This window comes from Harpia harpyja, chromosome W (genome assembly GCF_026419915.1).
Source record: "Harpia harpyja isolate bHarHar1 chromosome W, bHarHar1 primary haplotype, whole genome shotgun sequence".
Lineage (NCBI taxonomy): Eukaryota > Metazoa > Chordata > Aves > Accipitriformes > Accipitridae > Harpia > Harpia harpyja.
In genome coordinates, this window is record NC_068968.1 from 577,956 (window position 1) to 602,001 (window position 24,046).

Consider the following 24,046-nt stretch of genomic DNA (forward strand, 5'->3'; position numbering starts at 1 on the left):
CTATGGTATGGAATATCCCTTTGGCTAGTTCGGGTCAGCTGTCCTGGCTATGCTCCCTCCCAGCTTCTTGTGCACCTGCTTCCTGGCAGAGCATGGGAAACTGAAAAATCCTTGACTTAGGATAAGCGCTACTTAGCAACAACTAAAACATCAGTGTGTTATCAACATTATTCTCACACTAAATCCAAAACACATTGTACAGCCACTAAGAAGAAAATTAACTCTATCCCAGCCAAAACCAGGACACAGCTATATTGTGGCAGAATATACATTACTAGGGACAATGAATTATTGGTGCTGCCTCAAATACTGAAAAATCTAGATTCATGTGATTAAAAATAACAAGGCACAATAGAAATTACGCCCAGTGGACTCATTCAAAGTAAAAGTCCTATGACAGTTGTTCTTGTTCAAACACATACACAAATCTAATCTGTTAACAAAGAGCTCACAAACTAATGTTACTTTGTAATGGATCATGGGATTGTCTTTATAGAACTGAAGGTATCCTCTATTTACCCTAACTGTTTTAGTGGTCAAACCTGTGAAGACAGGTAGATATTTTTTCCAGCCAGAAAAGTTAGGTTACAAATCTTTTGGAGCATATTGACATTTCTAAATCAAGTGATTGTATAATGGTGCGAGGCACTGCTTTCCAGAAGCTGATGAGGAATTATATTTTGCTTCCTGTGAGATAAATGTATATTAAGTTAGGCATCTTGAAGGATCGCCCTCATACAAAGGAAAAATTATATTTCATTGCAATGACACTTTGCTGAAGAATCTGATACTCCAAAATGTAAGACCCCTATCTTCATTCTGCCCACTGAAGTCTTCATCTGTCTCCAGAGCTAAAAGAACAAGAGCCATGACTAAGTGGAAATAGAGGCTGATAATGCTATTTACAGTTACAAACAATGTTTCCATGGAAGTTTCTACAAAGGAGAAATAAACTGAGAGGATGTGTATGATGTAGACAAAATAATTCACAACCCACATATTTAAAATAGCAACATATAGGTTAAAATGCAGTCTTTTCTGATGTACCTTCTTTACTTAACTTCATACTTAAACTGCCATATTAAGAAAGAGTGGAAAGTCTTTGTTACCTTCACAGAATCCTAATGCTTACAATGTGATTATAATAATATAGCCAGACATGTTGTATAATGACCGTAAAAATTATTATTGCACCAGATAATTTCTGCAACAAAGCTTTAACATGTGCTTAAACTATAAAAGAGCAAAAGAAATGTGCCCAGTTGTGACTAAAAGTTAAAAGCAATAAAAATCTATTATTAATTCTGTAGTAATTTTATTATTTCCTTATTCAAGCTTCTCATGTGCAGTGGTTCTATTACTCTCCAACTTGCCTTAGACATGTTTTCTATACTAACATCAAAGTAGGTATTTGTGAATAACACAGAAAGCACTAAGGGTTCGAGGAGACATAGATAATTCATATGTATGCCATTTGTCCTAGTTTCAGCTGGGATAGAGTTGATTGTCTTCCTAGTAGCTGGTACGGTGCTATGTTTTGAGTTCAGTATGTGAAGAATGTTGATAACACTGATGTTTTCAGTTGTTGCTAAGTAGTGTTTAGTCTCAAGTCAAGGATTTTTCAGCTTCTCATGCCCAGCCAGCGAGAAAGCTGGAGGGGCACAAGAAGTTGGCACAGGACACAGCCAGGGCAGCTGACCCAAAGTGGCCAACAGGGTATTCCATACCATGTGATGTCCCATCTAGTTTAGGAACTGGGAAGTGGGGGCGGGGAATCGCCGCTCGGAGACTAACTGGGCATCGGTCGGCAGGTGGTGAGCAATTGCACTGCGCATCATTTGTACATTCCAATCCTTTCATTATTGCTGTTGTCGTTTTATTAGTGTTATCATTATTAGTTTCTTCTTTTCTGTTCTATTAAACTGTTCTTATCTCAACCCACGGGTTTTGCTTCTTTTCCTGATTTTCTCCCCCATCCCACTGGGTGGGGGGGAGTGAGTGAGCGGCTGCGTGGTGCTTAGTTGCTGGCTGGGGTTAAACCATGACACCATTCTATTGTGTACTGTTAAACTGACAAAGCATTTCTAAAGCCTGTCTTTTTCTATATGACTTCTGTATGGCTTCTTTTTCTATATGACTTTTCCGTGGGTTGTGCCTGAGAAACTTGGGAAACTTTTGCTTGGTACAAAATAACAGGCTTTACTGATTGACTATAGGTTCTACTGCATAACATACATCAGAAAAAGAGGAAGTGAAAGGTGCGAAGCCTCTCTTGGGCTCATTTATTTACACTCTGCCATTAACTAACTAAATAGTCATACCCATCAGTAAGGCTAAATTGAATGAGATGCTGGGAAGCTGTGAAAGAAATGTCATATCATAAATCACTTACAAATGGCTAACAATGACTTCTGATAACAAGTCAGACACTGATAATGTTCCCTTTTTTTCTGTAATGGACCTGTGTAACATATAATGGGATAGGTTTATCTGGAAATCTCCTGCTCGGTACCAACTTAATGACTTGGATTTGCCAATGGCTTTATCCTAACTGTACCCATGTGCATTCAAAACTTGAAAAGCCACAAGTGTAAATCCTGGCAGTTCTTTACCTCTCATAATGTCTTCAGAAGGATAGCAATCAATTAGCTGCCTGCAAATTCAAAAGTGCAGGATTAAAAGAACTCTGCAGTGAAGAGAAATCCAGTCAGGAAAAACGTCATTCAAGAAAATACATATTTGGATTTAATTCTGGAAATAATGGAGACCATGATGATATGAAAAATTTTCCCTCGAGGATCCCCTTTCATTCAATATTCTCTTTATTTTAGTAGAGCATAGAGACTAATAGACCTGAGGTATCTCACCAGGTGGATACCACACATTTAGGAACATCAGGCAGGTACCTATATGACATATGGAACAACATAACAGGGAAGGGACTGCAATGCTGGGGTAGGATGGTGAAACAGAACCCTGCTGGGGTTACACTCCTTGGCTTCAGTGTAGCATTGCAATGCTTCCTGCTCTCTGGTTCTGTGAGCCTATGAATCACAGATTAAGGCAACCACCTGAGCCGAAAAAGTGGTCTTAGAAAGGGAAAGGAGCATGTACCCTCATCTGAATGAGTCAATGCATTAACAGGATGGGTCTTTAACTATTTAGACTACACAGTCACAGTAATGTACCACAGAGGTCAGCCATGCCCTGACCTTACCCTGTGATGTTTGTCCAAAAGTTTTTTCTCTATGTCTCAACTGTCTTAGAGGGCCCAAAGACTACATCACAGAGGGGAATGAAAGGTGAATGCACAATAACCTCATCATTCCCCTCCTTGCACAAAAATTAACAAAACCTTGTTTGTTCAGGGCTACAATGTGGTTGTGCTGCAGCTATGAGCTTTTATGAAAGACAGTCTCATTTCTAATCTGCTATTTCATGTATTTCTGATCATTTTCCACACTTGAATTCTGTAGCAAGGCTTACAGTATGTGTGTGTCGTGGTTTAACCCCAGCCAGCAACTAAGCACCACGCAGCCACTCACTCACTCCCTCCCCACCCAGTGGGATGAGGGGGAAAATCGGAAAAAGAAATAAAACTCATGGGTTGAGATAAGAATGGTTTAATAGAATATAAGAAGAAGAAACTAATAATGATAATGATAACACTAATAAAATGACAGCAGTAATGATAAAAGGATTGGAATATACAAATGATGCACAGTGCAATTGCTCACCACCCGCCGACTGATGCCCAGTTAGTCCCCGAGCGGCGATTCCCCCTGCCCCCACTCCCCCCAGTTCCTATACTAGATGTGATGTCACATGGTATGGAATACTCCGTTGGCCACTTTGGGTCAGGTGCCCTGGCTGTGTCCTGTGCCAACTTCTTGTGCCCCTCCAGCTTTCTTGCTGGCTGGGCATGAGAAGCTGAAAAATCCTTGACTTGAGACTAAACACTACTTAGCAACAACTGAAAACATCAGTGTTATCAACATTCTTCTCATACTGAACTCAAAACATAGCACTGTACCAGCTACTAGGAAGACAATCAACTCTATCCCAGCTGAAACCAGGACAATGTGGAAAGCTGGTGTTGGTTACAGGCACATATGGTGATGGGTAAATGATTACTTTTTCTCTATCCCCACCTCTGAGCTGGGGATTTTCCACTACAGTGTCTTTGCTTAGAGAAAATTTTAAAATGGCGGAAGAATCTCAAGCTGTCTGATTTTAGTGCTGATAGAATGGTCCTTGATTTGCTTGACTAAGGAAGCTGCTGGCAAAAAAAATGTTACAACTGGCAATTTACTTGTCTTCATGCATATTTTGGCTCCATATCAACTTTCTGAAGTTTTTTTCCAGACAAGTGCAATATAATCAGCACATCTGCCATGCAGCCAAATGTAAAGTTGATGAAAATATTTTATTTATACAGTCTAATGCAAAAATGTAGTTTGATATGTTATAAATGTCAATGCTAATGCTACTAATTAAAGCTATAATCTCATTGTGGAATGAAAAGATTTTTCTCATTTACTGGGACTCTATTCTTTTTTTTCAATCCAGGTTTAGGATTTACAGGATCAGAAACCTTTCTTACACAAATAATACTAACACAGGACATCTTATAGGAGTAAATATTTGAGGCTTACTCCCCTTCTCACCCTCAAATATATAACTTTACATGCTCTATTAACATTATAAAAAGTCATAGCTCTAAACAAGATTTGACAATGCCCTAATGAAATGCCTTTTGAGCACAGATCACAAAAATGAAAGCTGGAAGTAGTCTACATTACTAAATTACTGTTGTTCAGCTGCCAAATATTTTGTGCTTTTATGGACATTCTCATTTTTTTCTAATAAATAAAAAAAAATATATATTCTTACTCTGCATGCAACAGGTTTATATTACATATCATTTTCCATAGATTGTACAGGGGTTTTTTGAAAGACAATCATACAATGCATTTGGATAAATATACAGCAGTCTTTTAAACCACACAAAAATATTTCTAGCCAGACTTTTTATTTTTCATCTCAAATATGTAAAATAAATAACACAGGAAAGATACTATTCAGTGCAAGTTAAGACATCAGATTCTAACTCTCATTGCCAGTAGACTGCTAGAAAAACAGACCCATCATAAAAATGATTTCTAAAATTGTCGTGGTTTAACCCCAGCCAGCAACTAAGCACCATGCAGCCACTCTATCACTCCCCCTCCTCAGCTGGACAGGGGAGAGAAAAATATAACAAAAGGCTTGTGGGTCGAGATAAGGACAGGGAAAGATCACTTACCAATTACTGTCATGGGCAAAACAGACTTGACTTGGGGAAAATTAACTTACTTTATTGCCAGTCAAATCAGAGTAGGGTAATGAGAAATAAAACCAAATCTCAGAACACCTTCCCTCCACCCCTCCCTTCTTCCCGGGCACAGCTTCACTCCCGGATTCTCTACCTACCCCCCCAGCGGCGCAGGGGGATGGGGAATGGGGGTTATGGTCAGTTCATCACATGTTGTCTCTGCTGCTTCATCCTCTTCAGGGGGAGGACTCCTCACTCTTCCCCTGCTCCAGCGTGGGGTCCCACCCACGGGAGACAGTCCTCCATGAGCTTCTCCAAAGTGGGTCCTTCCCATGGGCTGCAGTTCTTAAACTGCTCCAGCATGGGTCCCTTCCATGGCGTGCAGTCCTTCAGGAGCACACTGCTCCAGCGTGGGTCCCCCACAGGGTCACAAGTCCTGCCAGAAAACCTGCTCCAGCATGGGCTCCTCTCTCCACAGGTCCTGCCAGGAGCCTGCTCCAGCATGGGCTTCCCACGGAGTCACAGCCTCCTTCGGGCACCCACCTGCTCTGGCGTGGGGCCCTCCACAGGCTGCAGGTGGATATCTGCTCCACCGTGGACCTCCATGGACTGCAGGGGGACAGCCTGCCTCACCATGGTCTTCACCATGGGCTGCAGGGGAATCTCTGCTCTGGCGCCTGGAGCATCTCCTCCCCCTCCTTCTTCACTGACCTTGGTATCTGCAGGGTTGTTTCTCTCACATGTTCTCACTCCTCTCTCCGGCTGCAGTTTCTGTGCCCCAGCAACTTTTTTCCCTTCTTAAATATGTTATCACAGAAGTGCTACCACTGTCGCTGATTGTCTCAGCCTTGGCCAGCGGCGGGTCTGTCTTGGAGCTGGCTGGCATTGGCTCTGTCAGACATAGGGGAAGCTTCTAGCAGCTTCTCACAGAGGCCACCCCTGTAGCCCCCCAGCTACCAAAACCTTGCCATGCAGACCCAATACAAAAATGTAAATCAGAAAAAATATAATTTAAATGAAAACTTGGAAAACACTGTTTTATAAACATTAGAAAAGAATGCCGATTTAGTTCTAGTTCAACAGATCATCCCTATGTGACAAAGCTTTTAAATGCATGTGTGTGTATATATATACAGCATAAGTTCGTGCTTAAATCTCATTTACTTGTATAGGAGTAAGCATATGCTTAAGTTCTTTGCTGAATTCCAGCCCTAATATAGCTGATTTGCAAAGCCAAAATCTATGATGATATAAAGTAATTGACATTATAACTTCAAGTTGAGCTTCCAAAGTTCATCTTTAAAGGTGGCTCAGGAATCTCTAATTTTCTGCTGACATTTGTGACTAAGTTGTAACAGGGTTTATTGTTAACAGCAATATAAAGAATAATGACCTAAGGAAAAAAAAGTTAACATCTCTAATTGATTAAAAAGCTTCATAAAATGACAAACCATGAGATCCTGTGTGACTGGATAGAAATCTAATTCCTTTCTGTCAAATCCCCAATATTAGTTGAGAATCAGAGTTTCTTTGGAGTACTGCTTATTTTCTGCTACAATGTACAAGAAAGTAATGGTTTGCAGGTTTTTTTTATCCAGCTAAGTTTTCAAATTTTCATACAACACATATGCTGTATCTTGCTAGAAGAATTCCCCTGGAAATTAGTGAAGTCACTTCTAGTGGCTAAGCGCTAGATTGAGGCGAACAAGGAGGTTCCCAGAGCCCGGGAACCCCGAGGAAGAGCAGGGACCCGTCCAGAGCCGGCGGCTCTCGCGAGAGAGCCTGACGCGGCGTGGGCGTTGCCGGGGCAACCGCGGGAGATTTGAACGGCCCTGAGGAGCGCCAGCGACCAGGGCGTGGCGCGGCAGTTTGCACGGCAGTTTGCGCAGGGAGGGCGCAGCCCCCTTCCCAGCTCAAGGGGGCTACTCAACTGGTGGGCATCGGCCTCAGAAGGAGACCCAGATATGGTTGCCACTCGGGTGAAAGCCATTGCCAGGAAAAATGTGGTGACCCAGATGGAGCCCCAAGCAAACATGCAGCTGTTCGGGTCTCTGGCTGCAGGGAGTGCCTGAGCCTATCACTAGTACCAGAGGGCAGCAGGGACATCTCCTGTGTGAGGTGTGACCAGGTGGATGATCTGCTCAGCCTGGTGGCAGAGCTGAAGGAGGAAGTGGAAAGGTTGAGGAGTATCAGGGAGTGTGAGAGGGAGATAGATTGGTGGGCCCACACCCTACCATCCCTGAGGCAGAGGCAGCAGATGGAGGCTCCACAAGAAGCGGAGGTTCCCCTGCCTTCCTGCCACCAGGCAGGAGGGGACCTAAGAGATGGAGGGGAATGGATACAGGTCCCTGCTCGGGGAGGCAGGCGAATCCCCTCCCAGTCTCCCTCACCTTCCCAGTTGCCCCTTCACAATGGGTATGGGGCTCTGGAACTTGAGGACCAGGCCAGTGAAGATCAGGGTGTAGATGAAGCCCTATCTAGGGAGGTGCCTAGGCCCAGTCGGGCAGCCCCACGCATTCTCACATCCTCTGAAAAAAGGAGGGTAATTGTTGTAGGCAACTCCCTTCTGAGGGGGACAGAGGGCCCCATATGCAGACTTGACCCATCCCACAGGGAAGTCTGCTGCCTCCCTGGGGCCCAGGTAAAAGACATTACCAGGGAACTCCCTGGTCTGGTTTGGCCCTCTGATTATTACCCACTCTTGGTTGTGCAGGTTGGCAGTGATGAGATTGCAGAGAGAAATCCAAAGGCAATCAAAAGGGACTTCAGGGCATTGGGGCGATTAGTGGAAGGATCGGGAGCACAGGTAGTGTTTTCCTCAATCCCTTCAGTGGCAGGGAAATACACTGAAAGGAACAGGAAAACACACCTGGTTAACACATGGCTCAGAGGCTGGTGTTATTGGTGGAATTTTGGGGTTTTTGACCATGGGGAGGTTTACACGGCACTGGGCTTGCTAGCGACAGATGGTTTCCAGCTATCTCAAAGGGGGAAAAGGATCCTCACTGTCCTGGTTTCAGCTGGGATAGAGTTAACTGTCTTCCTAGTAGCTGGTACAGTGCTATGTTTTGAGTTCAGTATGAGAAGAATGTTGATAACACTGATGTTTTCAGTTGTTGCTCAGTAGTGTTTAGACTAAGTCAAGGATTTTTCAGCTTCTCATGCCCAGCCAGCGAGAAAGCTGGAGGGGCACAAGAAGTTGGCACAGGACACAGCCAGGGCACCTGACCCAAACTGGCCAACGGGGTATTCCATACCATGTGATGTCCCATCTAGTTTAGGAACTGGGAAGTGGGGGCAGGGAATCACTGCTCGGGGGTCTGGCTGGGTGTCGGTCGGTGGGTGGTGAGCAATTGTACTGCGCATCATTTGTACATTCCAATCCTTTCATTATTGCTGTTGTCATTTTATTAGTGTTATCATTATTAGTTTCTTCTTTTTCTGTTCTATTAAACCGTTCTTATCTCAATCCGTGGGTTTTGCTTCTTTTCCCGATTTTCTCCCCCATCCCACTGGGTGGGGGGGAGTGAGTGAGCGGCTGCGTGGTGTTTAGTTGCTGGCTGGGGTTAAACCACGACACTCACTCATGAGATGGTGGGGCTCATAGAGAGGGCTTTAAACTAGGTTTGAAGGGGAAAGGGGATAAAACTAGGTGCACCAGAGATGAGCCTGGGGCAGCATGCCAATGTTGGGGGTGGATTCAATAGCCCAGCTCAAGTGCATCTATGCCAATGCACACAGCATGGGCAATAAACAGGAGGAGCTGGAAGCCATTGTGCAGCAAGATAGCTGTGACTTAGTTGCCATCACGGAAACATGGTGGGATGACTCCCATGACTGGAATGCTGCAATGGATGGCTACAAGCTCTTCAGAAGGGATAGGCAAGGAAGGAGAGGTGGTGGGGTGGCTCTCTATGTTAGGGAGTGTTTTGACTGTACAGAGCTCCACGATTGTGATGACAAGGTCAAGTGCTTATGGATAAGGATGAGGGGAAAGGCCAACAAGGCAGATATTGTGCTGGGAGTCTGTTAGACCACCCAACCAGGTTGAAGAAACAGATGAATCATTCTACAAGCGGCTGGCAGTAGTCTCACAATTGTGCGCCCTTGTTCTCGTGGGGGATTTCAACTTTCTGGACATCTGCTGGAAATACAACACAGCAGAGAATAAGCAGTCTAGGAGGTTCCTGGAGTGTGTGGAAGATAAATTCCTGGCACAGCTGGTAGGTGAGCCTAGCAGGGGAGGAGCCTTGCTAGACCTACTGTTTACAAACAGAGAAGGACTGGTGGGAGATGTGGTGGTCAGAGGCCATCTCGGGCTTAGCAACCATGAAATGATAGAATTCTCGATTCTTGGTGAGGTAAGGAACAGGGTCAGCAAAACCTCCACTATGGACTTCTGGAGGGCAAACTTTGGCCTGTTCAGGACACTGGTTGAGAAAGTCCCTTGGGAGACGGTCCTGAAGGGCAAAGGGGTCCAGGAGGGATGGACATTGTTCAATAAGGAAGTCTTAAAGGCTCAGGAGCAGGCTATTCCGATGCGCCGCAAGACGAACTGCCAGGGAAGACGACGGGCCTGGCTGAACAGGGAGCTTTTGCTGGGACTGGGGGGGGGGAAGAAAAGAAAAAAAAAAAAAAAAAAGGAGAGTTTACCATCTTTGGAAGAAAGGGCAGGCAACTCAGGAAGAGTACAGGGATCTTCTTAGGTCATGCAGAGAGGAAATTAGAAAGGCAAAAGCTCAGCTAGAACTCAATCTGGCCACTCTTATAAGAGACAACAAAAAATGTTTTTACAAATATGTTAACAATAAAAAGAGAGCCAAGGAGAATATCCTTTATTGGATGCAGAGGGGAACATTGCCACCAGAGATGAGGAAAAGGCTGAGGTACTTAATGCCTTCTTTGCCTCAGTCTTTAATAGCGAGACGAGTTATCCTCAGGGTACTCAGCCCCCTGAGCTGGAAGACAGGGATAGAGAGCAGAACATACCCCCCATAATCCAGGAGGAAATAGTTAATGACCTACTATGCCATCTGGACACTCACAAATCTATGGGACCAGATGGGATCCATCCAAGAGTACTGAGGGAGCTGGCAGAGGTGCTTGCCAAGCCACTCTCCATCATTTATCAGCAGTCCTGGTCAACAGAGGAGGTCCCAGATGATTGGAGGCTTGCCAATGTGATGCCCATTTACAAGAAGGGTCGGAGGGAGGATCCAGGGAACTACAGGCCTGTCAGCCTGACCTCGGTACCAGGGAAGATTATGGAACAGTTCATCTTGAGAGCACTCACAGAGCATGTGCAGGACAGCCAGGGGATTGGGCCCAGCCAGCATGGGTTCATGAAAGGCAGGTGCTGCTTGACCAACCTGATCTCCTTCTATGACCAGGTGACCCGCCTAGTGGATGAGGGAAAGGCTGTGGATGTTGTATACCTGGACTTCAGTAAGGCCTTTGACATTGTCTCTCACAGCATAGTCCTTGAGAAGCTGGTGTCTCATGGCTTGGACAAGTGTACTCTTCGCTGGGTAAAAAACTGGCTGGATGGACAAGCCCAGAGGTTGTGGTGAATGGAGTTAAATCCAGTTGGCGGCTGGTCACAAGTGGTGTTCCCCAGGGCTCAGTATTGGGGCCAGTTCTCTTTAATATCTTTATCAATGATCTGGATGAGGGGATTGAGTGCACCCTCAGCAAATTTGCAGATGACACCAAGTTGGGAGGGAGGGTTGATCTGCTTGAGGGTAGGAAGGCTCTACAGAGGGATCTGGACAGGCTGGATCAATGGGCTGAGGCCAATTGTATGAATCATAGAATCATTTGGGTTGGAAGGGACCTTTAAAGGTCATCTAGTCCAACCCCCCTGCAATGACATCTTCAACTAGATCAGGTTGCTCAGAGCCCCGTCCAACCTGACCTGGAATGTTTCCAGGGATGGGGCATTGACCACCTCTCTGGGCAACCTGTGCCAGTGTCTCACCACCCTCACAGTAAAGAATTTCTTCCTTATATCTAGTCTACCCTCTTCCAGTTTAAAACCATTACCCCTTGTCCTATTGCTACAGGCCCTACTAAAAACTTTGTCCTCATCTTTCTTATGAGACCCCTTTAAGTACTGCAAGGCCACAATAAGGTCTCCCCAGAGCTTTCTCTTCTCCAGGCTGAACAACCCCAACTCTCAGCCTTTCTTCATAGCAGAGGTGTTCCAGCCCTCTGATAATCTTTGTGGCCTCCTCTGGACCTGCTCCAACAGGTCCATGTCTTTCTTGTGCTGAGGACCATAGAGCTGGATGCAGTACTGCTGGTGGGGTCTCACCAGAGGGGAGTAAAGGGGCAGAATCCCCTCCCTCGACCTGCTGGCCATGCTGCTTTTGACGCAGCCCAGGCTTTCTGGGCTGTGAGCGCCTGTTGCCAGCTGATGAGGTTCAACAAGGCCAAGTGCTGGGTCCTGCACTTTGGTCACATCAACCCCATGCAGCGCTACAGGCTTGGGGAAGAGTGGCTGGAAAGCTGCCCAGCAGAGAAAGACCTGGGGGTGCTGGTTGACAGCCAGCTGAATATGAGCCAGCAGTGTGCCCAGGTGGCCAAGAAGGCCAATGGCATCCTGGCCTGTATCAGAAATAGTGTGGCCAGCAGGAGCAGGGAAGTGATTGTTCCCCTGTACTTGGCACTGGTGAGGCCGCACCTTGAGTCCTGTGTTCAGTTTTGGGCCCCTCACTACAGGAAAGACATTGAGGTGCTGGAGTGTGTCCAGAGAAGGGCAACCAAGCTGGTGAGGGGCCTGGAGCACAAGTCTTATGAGGAGCGGCTGAGGGATCTGGGGCTGTTTAGCCTGGAGAAAAGGAGGCTGAGAGGAGACCTTATTGCTCTCTACAACTACCTGAAAGGAGGTTGTAGTGAGGTGGGTGCTGGTCTCTTCTATCAAGTAACTAGTGATAGGATGAGAGGAAATAGCCTCAAGTTGTGCCAGGGGAGGTTTAGATTGGATATTAGGAAAAATTTCTTTACTGAAAGGGTTGTCGGGCATTGGAACAGGCTGCCTAGGGAAGTGGTGGTGTCACCATCCCTGGAGGTATTCAAAAAGCGCGTAGACAAGGCACTTCAGGACATGGTTTAGTGGGCATGGTTGACAGTTGGACTTGATGATCTTGAAGGTCTTTTCCAACCTAAATGATTCTATGAGTTGTCTGTGTGCACTAGACATGGTGAAACTTGTTTGTGAACTGAGCCAGACAATCCATACACTAAGTCAAGGATTTTTTTGGCTTCTCATGCCCATCCAGCAAGAAGGCTGGAGGGGCACAGTAAGTTGGGAGGGGACACAGCCAGGACAGCTGACCTAAACTGGCCAAAGGGGTATTCCATACTATGTGACATCATGCCCAGTATATAAACTGGGTGGAGTTGGCCTGGGGGGGATCGCTGCTCAGGAACTAACTGGGCATTGGTTGGTGAGTGGTGAGAAATTGCATTGTGCATCACTTTTTCTGTATATTCCAATCCTTTTATTAGTATTGTCATTTTATTATTGTTGTTGTTATCATTATTATTTTTCTTCCTTTCTGTTCTATTAAACTGTTCTTATCTCAACCCATGAGTTTTACCTTTTTCCTTCTGATTCTCTCCCCCATCCCACTGGGTGGGGGGGAGTGAGCGAGCAGCTGTGTGGTGCTTAGTTGCTGGCTGGGGTCAAACCACAACAGTGAACAAAAATTTCCATGAGCAGAGGAGATAGAATTTAAGTCAGCTACCAAATTTGAGCCACCTGTGAATCCTGTCTGGTCTACTGTGCAAAAGGCAAGTCTGTCAGCATGGGTTTACGAAAGGCAGGTCCTGCTTGACCAACCTGATCTCCTTCTATGACCAGGTGACCCGCCTAGTGGATGAGGGAAAGGCTGTCGATGTTATTTTCCTAGACTTCAGCAAGGCCTTTGACACTGTCTCTCATGGCATACTCCTTGAGAAGCTGGCGTCTCGTGGCCTGGATAAGTGCACTATTCACTGGGTGAAAAACTGGCTGGATGGCCGAGCCCAGAGGGTAGTGGGGATTGGGGTGAAATCCAGTTGGCGGCGGGTCACAAGTGGTGTTCCCCAGGGCTTGGTGTTGGGCCCTGTTCTGTTTAATATCTTTATTGATGATTTGGATGAGGGGATTGAGTGCACCCTCAGCAAGTTTGCAGACGACACCAAGTTGGGAGGCAGGGTCGATCTGCTTGAGGGTAGGGAGGCTCTACAGAGAGATCTGGACAGGCTGGATCGATGGGCTGAGGCCAATTGTATGAAGTTCAACAAGGCCAAGTGCCAGGTCCTGCACTTTGGTCACAGCAACCCCATGCAGCGCTACAAGCTTGGGGAAGAGTGGCTGGAAAGCTGCCCAGCAGAGAAAGACCTGGGGGTGCTGGTTGACAGCCGGCTGAATATGAGCCAGCAGTGTGCCCAGGTGGCCAAGAAGGCCAATGGCATCCTGGCCTGTATCAGGAACAGTGTGGCCAGCAGGAGCAGGGAGGTGGTTGTTCCCCTGTACTTAGCACTGGTGAGGCCGCACCTCGAGTCCTGTGTTCAGTTTTGGGCCCCTCACTACAGGAAAGACATTGAGCTGCTAGAGCGTGTCCAGAGAAGGGCAACAAAGTTGGTGAGGGGCCTTGAGCACAAGTCTTATGAGGAGTGGCTGAGGGATCTGGGGTTGTTCAGTCTAGAAAAGAGGAGGCTGAGGGGAGACCTTATTGCTCTCTACAACTACCTGAAAGGGGGTTGTAGTGAGGTGGGTGTTGGTCTCTTCTGTCAGGTGTCTGGAGATAGGACAAGAGGAAATGGCCTCAAGTTGAGGCAAGGGAGATTTAGGTTAGATATTAGGAAAAATTTTTTTACTGAGAGGGTTGTCAAACATTGGAATGGGCTGCCCAGGGAAGTGGTTGATTCACCATCCCTGGAGGTATTCAAAAAGCGAGTGGACAGGGTACTCCAGGGCATGGTTTAGGGGGCTGGTTAATGGTTGGACTCGATGATCTTGAAGGTCTTTTCCAACCAAAATGATTCTATGATTCTATGATCTGAGCCCCAATGCAAGTTCCCAGAGCAGAAACTATTTGTTCCCTGGAGGAATGGTAAGGAACACTGAGAAACAAAAAACCCCAAATAAACAAAACAACAACAAAGTGGTTTTCCAAGGTCTGATAATCTTTTTTAAACCGGAGCCATCCAGCCAATCCACAAGACTATGCCTTGTTAAATGTGAGATTTTATTATGAGTCTGTTCTCAGAATTTTATTTTTCCCTACTGAATGTGAGACTTGACTAAAATAAAAATAAAGCAGCCCTGGCTGTGAAAATCCACCCATCCTTGGCAATAAAAGGACTACAGACATGCTTGAAGTGCTTCATGTCCAAGAGATACCAAAACTGGGCTCCTAATATGCAACGGAAACTACCAAAGCTGTTGTCAAAAACTGTAATGTTTTTCTCTCCGCTCTTAAGGTTATTACCTAGATGCTGCTTTAATTCTTGTGTGAAAATGTGCTAAATGAGCATTTTAAAAGTGTCATCCTCTTCTTCCTGTTTGATATTGCACTGACACCCGATATGAACAGTTTTTATTTCAACTTGAGGAACATATGTGAAATTGTCTTTACCGCAGTCTAAGAGCTTGAGAGCCTGGCCCTGTACAATCAAATAAATACAGAACTAAAATTGGTTCACTTTTGGATTCAGGTTCAACAAAGACTATTAATGCTCATGGCAGGATGCTTAATATTTTATTTGAATAATTGACATTGAATTTTATTTTAAATAATTTACTACAGAACTCTGGTAAAATTTGTTTTAAAATAAATATGATCAAAACACCTATAAAAATGTTTGATTGCAAAAGATTAAAAGGGGTTGGGAATCAGTATGAGATCCCCTTCACACCTGGCCTGTTGACATAGCTGGTGTTTCAGAAGCTGTCCTCCAGCCACATGTGGCTGACCTGAACAGCCTGCGGCAGCAGCAGAACAACCCTTGCACCAGGTTTTGCTGCACCACTAGCAGTAGCTGGCAGTCTCCCCACCATGGAAAGCTGCCCAGCCCCATGCAGAAAAGCTGCTGACACAGGCTCTGGGGTCGGTGACCCACGCTGCGCAAGGGTGCTCCAGCAGAGCCAAACTGCTGCAGGAGCCATGAGGCTGGCTGAAGAAAGCCTCAGGGCACATGCAGCTCCTGCTGCCTGACAGACTGTAGGATCCCAGAAAGAAGTCACCCTCAAAAGAAGGCAATGACCACAGCAACACCTCTCACCCCACCAGGTCTCCAGCCATCTGCAGGCAGAGTAGGAGGCCTCAGCTACTGTGTGGGCGACTGACAGCTCTTCAGTGTCAGTCCTTACCAGGCTGCTGCTGTCCAGGAACCATCAGGAGGCAGCTCAGGGGGTCTTCTGGCTCAAAGCACAACTGCAAATTTTGGCTCTGCCTCTACACTTCTCCTCACAAGCCTTTCCACCAAGGTACCCAGACCTCGGTACCCGGCAGCAGCTAGCACAAGAAGGCAGAACAACCTCTGACAAAGTGGAGTGCCAAGTACCAGGTACCTAAATCAGGTACATAAATCAATCTGATCTGAAAACCTAAGGAAAAGCCCTAAGGTCTCAAGTGTGACCAGGGATGCAGCCATCATCTCACCAGCTAGCAGCAGGGCAGAGCCCAGCCTCACACCAGCTATCAACAGGACCTCCCCACATCCAGGCTGAGCTTTGTTCATAACTTGACAGGAGAGAACAACAGTACCAGAGCAACTAGCAATGCACGGCACCCAGAACAACATTCAAGTCTCATCACATTTTGGCACTTGTTACATGTTTCTTCAGAAGTGCCTCCCCTAAGCCACCAGGTTAATCCCCTCCAAGCCACTCTATCACTTCCCCCTCCTCAACTGGAGGGGGGGGGGAAATACAACAAAAGGCTTGTGGGCTGAGATAAGGACAGGGAGATCACTCAGCAATTACTGTCACAGGCAAAACAGACTTGAGTTGAGGAAATTAATTTAACTTATTACTGATCAAATCAGAGTAGGATAATGAGAAATAAAAACTAAATCTTAAAACAACCCTCCCTTCTTCCTGGGCTCAACTTCACTCCCGATTTCTCTACCTCCCCCGAGTGGCGCAGGGGGATGAGGAACAGGGGTTGTGGTCAGTTCATCACACATTGTCTCTGCTGCTCCTTCCTCTTCATGCTCTTCCCCTGATCCAGCACGGGGTCCCACCCGCAGGAGAGAGTCCTCCACAAACTGCTCCAGCATGGGTCCTTTCCACAGGGTGCAGTCCTTCAGGAAAAGACTGCTCCAGCATGGGTCCCCTGCAGGGTCACAAGTCCTGCCAGAAAACCTGCTCCAGCATGGGCTCTCCATGGGTCACAGCTTCCTTTGGGGCACATTCACCTGCCCTGGTGTGGGGTCCTCCATGGGCTGCAGGGGGACAACCTGCCTCACCATGGTCTTCTCCACAGGCTGCAGGGGAATCTCTGCTCCATCCCCTAGTGCACCTCCTCCCCCTCCTTCTTCACTGACCTTGGTTTCTGCAGAGTTGTTTCTCTCACATATTCTCGCTCTTCTCTCTTCCAGTTGCTGTTCCACAGCAGTGTTTTCCCCTTCTTAAATATGTTATCCCAGAGGTGCTACCAACATCACTGATGGGCTCAGCTTTGGCCAGTAGCAGGTCCATCTTGGAGCTGGCTGGCACTGGTTCTATTGGACATGGGAGAAGCTTCTGGCATCTTCTCACAGAAGCCACAGCTGTAGCCCCTCCGCTACCAAAACCTGGCCACGCAAACCCAATAGACATAAATCCAGAAACCTCACTGACTAAGCAAGAGCAGCATCACCAGGGAAGACACAGGGGGTACATGTCTTTGGAAGGAGACTAGCTTTACAGGTATCACTTCCCATCTTCACCTCTCTGCTCTCACCTCTACAACAGTCTCCATAAGCAGAGTGGTTACTGTAGTGGGGGAACTGAAAAAACTTAACACACATTAACATCAACCAAAGAGATTATTTCATTCAGAGGTTTGGTCTAAATAGTTGTTTCTTTGTTGGCAAGACTTCTTGCCCCTTCAGGACTGTCTAATACCAGACTTGTTTGGATATTAATTCTGAGAAAACCGAAACAAGCAACACAACCAAATGCTCTCAGCAGTGACAGTAAAGCAGTTTGAGTTTTGTTTTCCAGCTTTTCTGATTAATCAGGAACCCCATTTCCTTGTTTCAAACTGTCACATTTCTCACCTGGGAAGGAAAGCTGGGCAACCGCTTTACCTGCACCCAGAGGCAGCAGCTGCTGACCCACCAGCTGCTGAATGTCCTTCTTAAACAAGTTTTAATTTCAGCCCCACCACTACAAGCTGGTGAAACTCAATGCTACAGGATACGATGCAAGGCAATCTGCCCTGGTCCTACTCATCATCCATCTCCACATCTCCTAGATACTTGCCAGCTAGATCTCTCCTCAGCATCATTTTGTTTTAAGGTATATAATTAACATAGTTGAGCACCTCACAGAGAATTCCAGGAGTGTCCTGGTTTCAGCTGGGATAGAGTTAACTGTCTTCCTAGTAGCTGGTACAGTGCTATGTTTTGAGTTCAGTATGCGAAGAATGTTGATAACGCTGATGTCTTCAGTTGTTGCTCAGTAGTGTTTAGACTAATGTCAAGGATTTTTCAGCTTCTCATGCCCAGCCAGTGAGAAAGCTGGAGGGGCACAAGAAGTTGGCACAGGACACAGCCAGGGCACCTGACCCAAACTGGCCAACGGTGTATTCTATACCATGTGACGTCCCATCCAGTATAGGAACGGGGAAGTGGGGGCAGGGATTCGCCGCTCGGGGGACTGGCTGGGTGTCGGTCGGCGGGTGGTGAGCAATTGCACTGCGCATCATTTGTACATTCCAATCCTTTTATTATTGCTGTTGTCATTTTATTAGTGTTATCATTATCATTATTAGCTGCTTCTTTTCTGTTCTATTAAACTGTTCTTATCTCAACCCACGGGTTTTGCTTCTTTTCCCGATTTTCTCCCCCATCCCACTGGGTGGGGGGGAGTGAGTGAGCGGCTGCGTGGTGTTTAGTTGCTGGCTGGGGTTAAACCACGACAGTCCTTTTTGGCGCCCAACGTGGGGCACGAAGGGTTGAGATAATGACAAACCTGACCAGAGCTTGTTAAAACAAATTTGTTATAAGCATTCATTATATCAGTCTAATAGTCGCTGGTCATTATGTTGATTTATGTGTTCTTAGAGTTGTTGCTCTGGTTTTTAAAGTTCTGTTATGTATCACCTCGCTTGCTGTATGTAGTCCCTCTTCTGCTGCTTATCATCCATGGGAGGTGGATTAAGGTTTTCGCTTTGATGTATTGTATAACACTGGTTTATGGTATGATAAAGTCGTCAGCTGTGGGATTAATCCGGTACTTGCACTCAGCATTGTCACCTTTATATTCTGGGAGCCATCTGTGGGAATCTATTAATAATTATACCATTTACCTTTCCTCCTTGGAAAACCAGTCTATGGGTGGGGTACCTTTCTTCCCCTCTCCTTTCTCCTTCAGTCCAGTTACAATGGTGTTTGAGAATTTTGAAAAATTTGAATACTCTTGGGATGTTGGGACCAGCATGGTCCTAGCCCTACTGCTAGGAATTAGCATGCTTCTGAATGTGGTTCAGCTCTCGTTTAAGGTTAAACAACTATTTAAGAAAATCACCCAGAGATCTGCCCCAAGGCTGGATAATTATGAGCGGCAGGGTGTGGGGGGTACTATGGGCAAGTACCTAGAAAAGTGGGCACCTCCAATGTTTTGGAAATTCACCCCTGAACAAGTGCAGAATCCAGAAGAACTAGTAAAATATTTGGAAAAGGTATGCTGTCACCCCGGCAGCTCCAGAGAGATACAAATTACTGCAACGTGCTGGGGCCTGGCCCATGCCTATCGAGCCCTGTTCGACACCACTCAGTACCCTCAAGGGGAAGAGAAGGTCTCTGGACCTAACAACAAAACGATGAGCACTGCGGTCACTCAAACCTCGGCAACGGGCACTGCGGCCCCTCCAGCCCCGGCGACGAGCACTGTGGCTACCCAAACCTCAGCGACAGGCACTGCAGCCCCTCCAGCCTCGGCAATGAGCACGGCAGCTACCCAAACCTTGGCAACAGACACTGCAGTTATCCAAGACCCAGCGAGCGGTACTGCAACTGAACCAGGGGACCAAACTGCACCAGTATCAGTTGCCCCCGTACAGAAAAAGAAATATACAAAAAAATCAGTTCGCTTAGCGAAGGATGAAGGCGAACCAGGGTCATCACGGGAACAGGAAGAAGAGGCAGAACCAGAGGTAATAACCCGGTCCCTATCCTTGAGTGAGCTGCGGGATATGCGAAAAGATTTTGGCCGCCGTATAGGTGAGCATATTATCACCTGGCTCCTCCGATGCTGGGACAATGGGGCTAATAGCTTGGAATTAGAAGGTAGGGAAGCCAAGCAGCTGGGATCGCTTGCCAGGGAAGGTGGCATTGACAAGGCAATTGGAAGAGGGACACAAGCCATCAGCCTCTGGAGGCGACTCCTGTCAAGTGTGAAGGAAAGGTACCCCTCTAAGGAAGATGTTATATGTCAACCAGGCAAGTGGACAACCATGGAAAAAGGTATCCAATACCTGAGGGAATTAGCTGTGCTAGAGACAATTCATCATGATCCAGACAACCCACAATTACCCAAAGATCCAGACGAAGTCCAATGCACACGACCCATGTGGTGGAAGTTTGTACAGAGCGCACCATCGTCCTATGCCAACTCACTGGCAATAATGACCTGGAAAGACGAAGAGGCACCGACAGTGGATGAAGTGCCTCGCCAACTCCGTCAATACGAAGAAAATCTCTCCTCCTCCCTACAAGCCTGCATTTCGGCTGTGGAGAAGCTGTCCGAGGATTTCCAGCAATTCAAAGAGGATATGTCCTACTCCCCAGCTGTAAGGACCAATGTCTCAGCTATTAGGAGTGAGCGCTCCTCTGCCCAAGAGAGAGAATATAGAAGGTACACACCGCGAGGTGCCCTGTGGTTTTACTTATGTGATCATGGAGAGGACATGAGGAAATGGGATGGAAAACCTACCTCGGTCCTAAATGCACGGGTACGTGAGCTGCGAGGAAAAAAACACCACAAAAGGGGATTCTACCAGGAAAAATGCCGCTCCGGTTTCCAAACAGAGTAGAAGGGCTGATCTTATTTCTGATCCTCTTGAAGGGACTTCTGAGCCAATTTTACGAGAAGTGAATACTGGATACTCTGACCAGAATTAGAGGGGCCCTGCCTCCAGCCAGGTGGAGGAAAGGGATAACCGGGTCTATTGGACTGTGTGGATTCGATGGCCTGGCACGTTAGACCCACAGGAGTATAAGGCTCTAGTAGACACCGGCGCACAGTGTACTTTAATGCCATCAAGTTATGAAGGGGCAGAACCCATTTGTATTTCTGGTGTGACAGGGGGATCCCAAGAGTTAACTGTATTGGAAGCTGAAGTAAGCCTAACTGGGAATGAATGGCAGAAACACCCCATTGTGACTGGTCCAGAGGCCCCGTGCATCCTTGGCATAGACTATCTCAGGAGAGGGTATTTTAAGGACCCAAAGGGGTATCGATGGGCTTTTGGTATAGCTGCCTTGGAGATGGAGGGCACGGAACAGCTGTCTACCCTGCCTGGTCTCTCTCAAGACCCTTCAATTGTGGGGTTGCTGAGGGTTGAAGAACAACAAGTACCAATTGCTACCACGACGGTGCACCGGCGCCAATATCGCACCAACCGAGACTCTCTGATTCCCATCCACAACTTGATTCGCCAACTGGAGAGCCAAGGAGTGATCAGCAAAACTCGCTCACCTTTTAATAGCCCCATATGGCCAGTGTGAAAGTCTAATGGGGAGTGGAGACTAACAGTTGACTATCGCGGCCTGAATGAAGTTACGCCACCACTGAGTGCTGCCGTTCCAGATATGCTAGAACTTCAATACGAACTAGAGTCAAAGGCAGCCAAGTGGTATGCCATAATTGACATTGCTAATGCGTTTTTCTCAATCCCTCTGGCAGCAGAGTGTCGTCCACAATTTGCCTTTACTTGGAGGGGTGTCCAGTACACTTGGAATCGATTGCCCCAGGGGTGGAAACACAGCCCCGCCATTTGCCATGGACTAATCCAGACTGCACTGGAAAAAGGTGAAGCTCCGGAACACCTGCAATACATTGATGACATCATCGTATGGGGCAACACAGCAGAAGTCGTCTTTGAGAAAGGGAAGAAAATAATCCAAATCCCTCTGAAAGCCGGTTTTGCCATAAAAGAAAGTAAGGTCAAGGGACCTGCACGGGAGATCCAGTTTTTAGGAATAAAATGGCAAGATGGGCGTTGTCAGATCCCAATGGACGTGATTAACAAAATAGCAGCTATGTCTCCACCAACTAATAAAAAGGAAACACAGGCCTTCTTAGGTGTCGTGGGGTTTTGGAGAATGCATATTCCAAATTACAGTCTGATTGTAAGCCCTCTCTATCAAGTGACCCGAAAGAAGAATGATTTTAAATGGGGCCCTGAACAACAACAAGCCTTTGAACAAATTAAACGGGAGATTGTTCATGCAGTAGCCCTTGGACCAGTCCGGACAGGACAAGATGTTAAAAATGTGCTCTATACTGCAGCTGGGGAGAATGGCCCTACCTGGAGCCTCTGGCAGAAAGCACCTGGGGAGACCCGAGGCCGACCCCTGGGGTTTTGGAGTCGAGGATATCGGGGATCTGAAGCTCGCTATACTCCAACTGAAAAAGAGATATTGGCAGCATATGAAGGAGTTCAAGCTGCCTCAGAAGTGGTTGGTACTGAAACACAGCTCCTCTTAGCACCCCGACTACCAGTGCTGGGCTGGATGTTCAAAGGGAGGGTCTCCTCTACACATCACGCGACTGATGCCACGTAGAGTAAGTGGATTGCACTGATCACACAACGGGCTCGCATAGGAAACCCCAGTCGCCCAGGAATTTTGGAAGTGATCACGGACTGGCCAGAAGGCAAAGATTTTGGAATGTCACCAGAGGAGGAGGTGGCACGTGCTGAAGAGGCCCCGCTGTATAATAAACTGCCAGAAAATGAGAGGCAATATGCCCTGTTCACTGACGGATCCTGTCGCATCATGGGAAAGCATCGGAGGTGGAAAGCTGCTGTATGGAGTCCTACACGACAAGTTGCAGAAACTGTTGAAGAAGGTGAATCGAGTCAGTTTGCAGAGGTGAAAGCCATCCAGCTAGCATTAGATATTGCTGAAAGAGAAAAGTGGCCAGCGCTCTATCTCTATACTGACTCATGGATGGTGGCAAATGCCCTGTGGGGGTGGCTACAGCAATGGAAGCAGAGCAACTGGCAGCGCAGAGGTAAACCCACCTGGGCTGCCGCACTGTGGCAAGATATTGCATCCCGACAAGAGAATCTGGTTGTAAAAGTACGTCATGTAGATGCTCATGTACCCAAGAGTCAGGCCACTGAAGAACATCAAAACAACCAACAGGTGGATCAGGCTGCCAAGATTGAAGTGTCTCAGGTGCACCTGGACTGGCAACATAAGGGTGAGCTATTTATGGCTCTGTGGGCCCATGATGCTTCAGGCCATCAGGGAAGAGATGCAACATATAGATGGGCTCATGATCGAGGGGTGGACTTAACCATGGACACTATTGCACAGGTTATCCATGAATGTGAAACATGTGCTGCAATTAAGCAAGCGAAGTGGTTAAAGCCCCTGTGGTATGGAGGACGATGGCTGAAATATAAATATGGAGAAGCCTGGCAGATTGACTATATCACACTCCCACAAACTTGCCAAGGCAAGCGCTATGTGCTCACAATGGTGGAAGCAACCACTGGGTGGCTGGAAACATATTCTGTACCCCATGCCACCGCCCGGAACACTATCCTGGGCCTAGAAAAGCAAGTCTTGTGGCGACATGGCACCCCAGAACGAATTGAGTCAGACAACGGGACTCATTTCCGAAACAACCTCATAGACACCTGGGCCAAAGAGCATGGCATTGAGTGGGTGTATCATATCCCCTATCATGCACCAGCCTCTGGGAAAATCAAATGATACAATGGACTGTTAAAGACTACATTGAGAGCAATGGGGGGTGGAACTTTCAAACATTGGGATACACATTTAGCAAAAGCCACCTGGTTAGTCAACACCAGAGGATCTGCCAATCGGGGTGGCCCTGCCCAGTCAGAATTTTTACATACTGTAGAAGGGGATAAAGTCCCTGTAGTGCACATAAAAAATATGTTAGGGAAGACAGTCTGGGTTAGTCCTGCCTCAGGCAAAGGTAAAACCATTCATGGGATTGCTTTTGCTCAAGGGCCTGGGTGCACTTGGTGGGTGATGCGAAAAGATGGGGAAGTCCGACGTGTGCCTCAAGGGGATTTAATTTTAGGTGAGAATAGCCAGAATTAAACTGTATATTAGTTGCTATATAACCCTGCTACTGTATGTTATCCTTACTATAATTGTTATAGGCTATATCCATAGTACTATAGTAAGAATCACTTAGATCAAGCAAGAAAAGAACTGTGATAAAACTGAGCAAAGCGCAGTAGTGATGGAACCAGAACTGACTCCAGCATGCAACAATCCAACAGTGCACACCATCCTCCTGCCGCGTCCAATGTCACCTGCTTG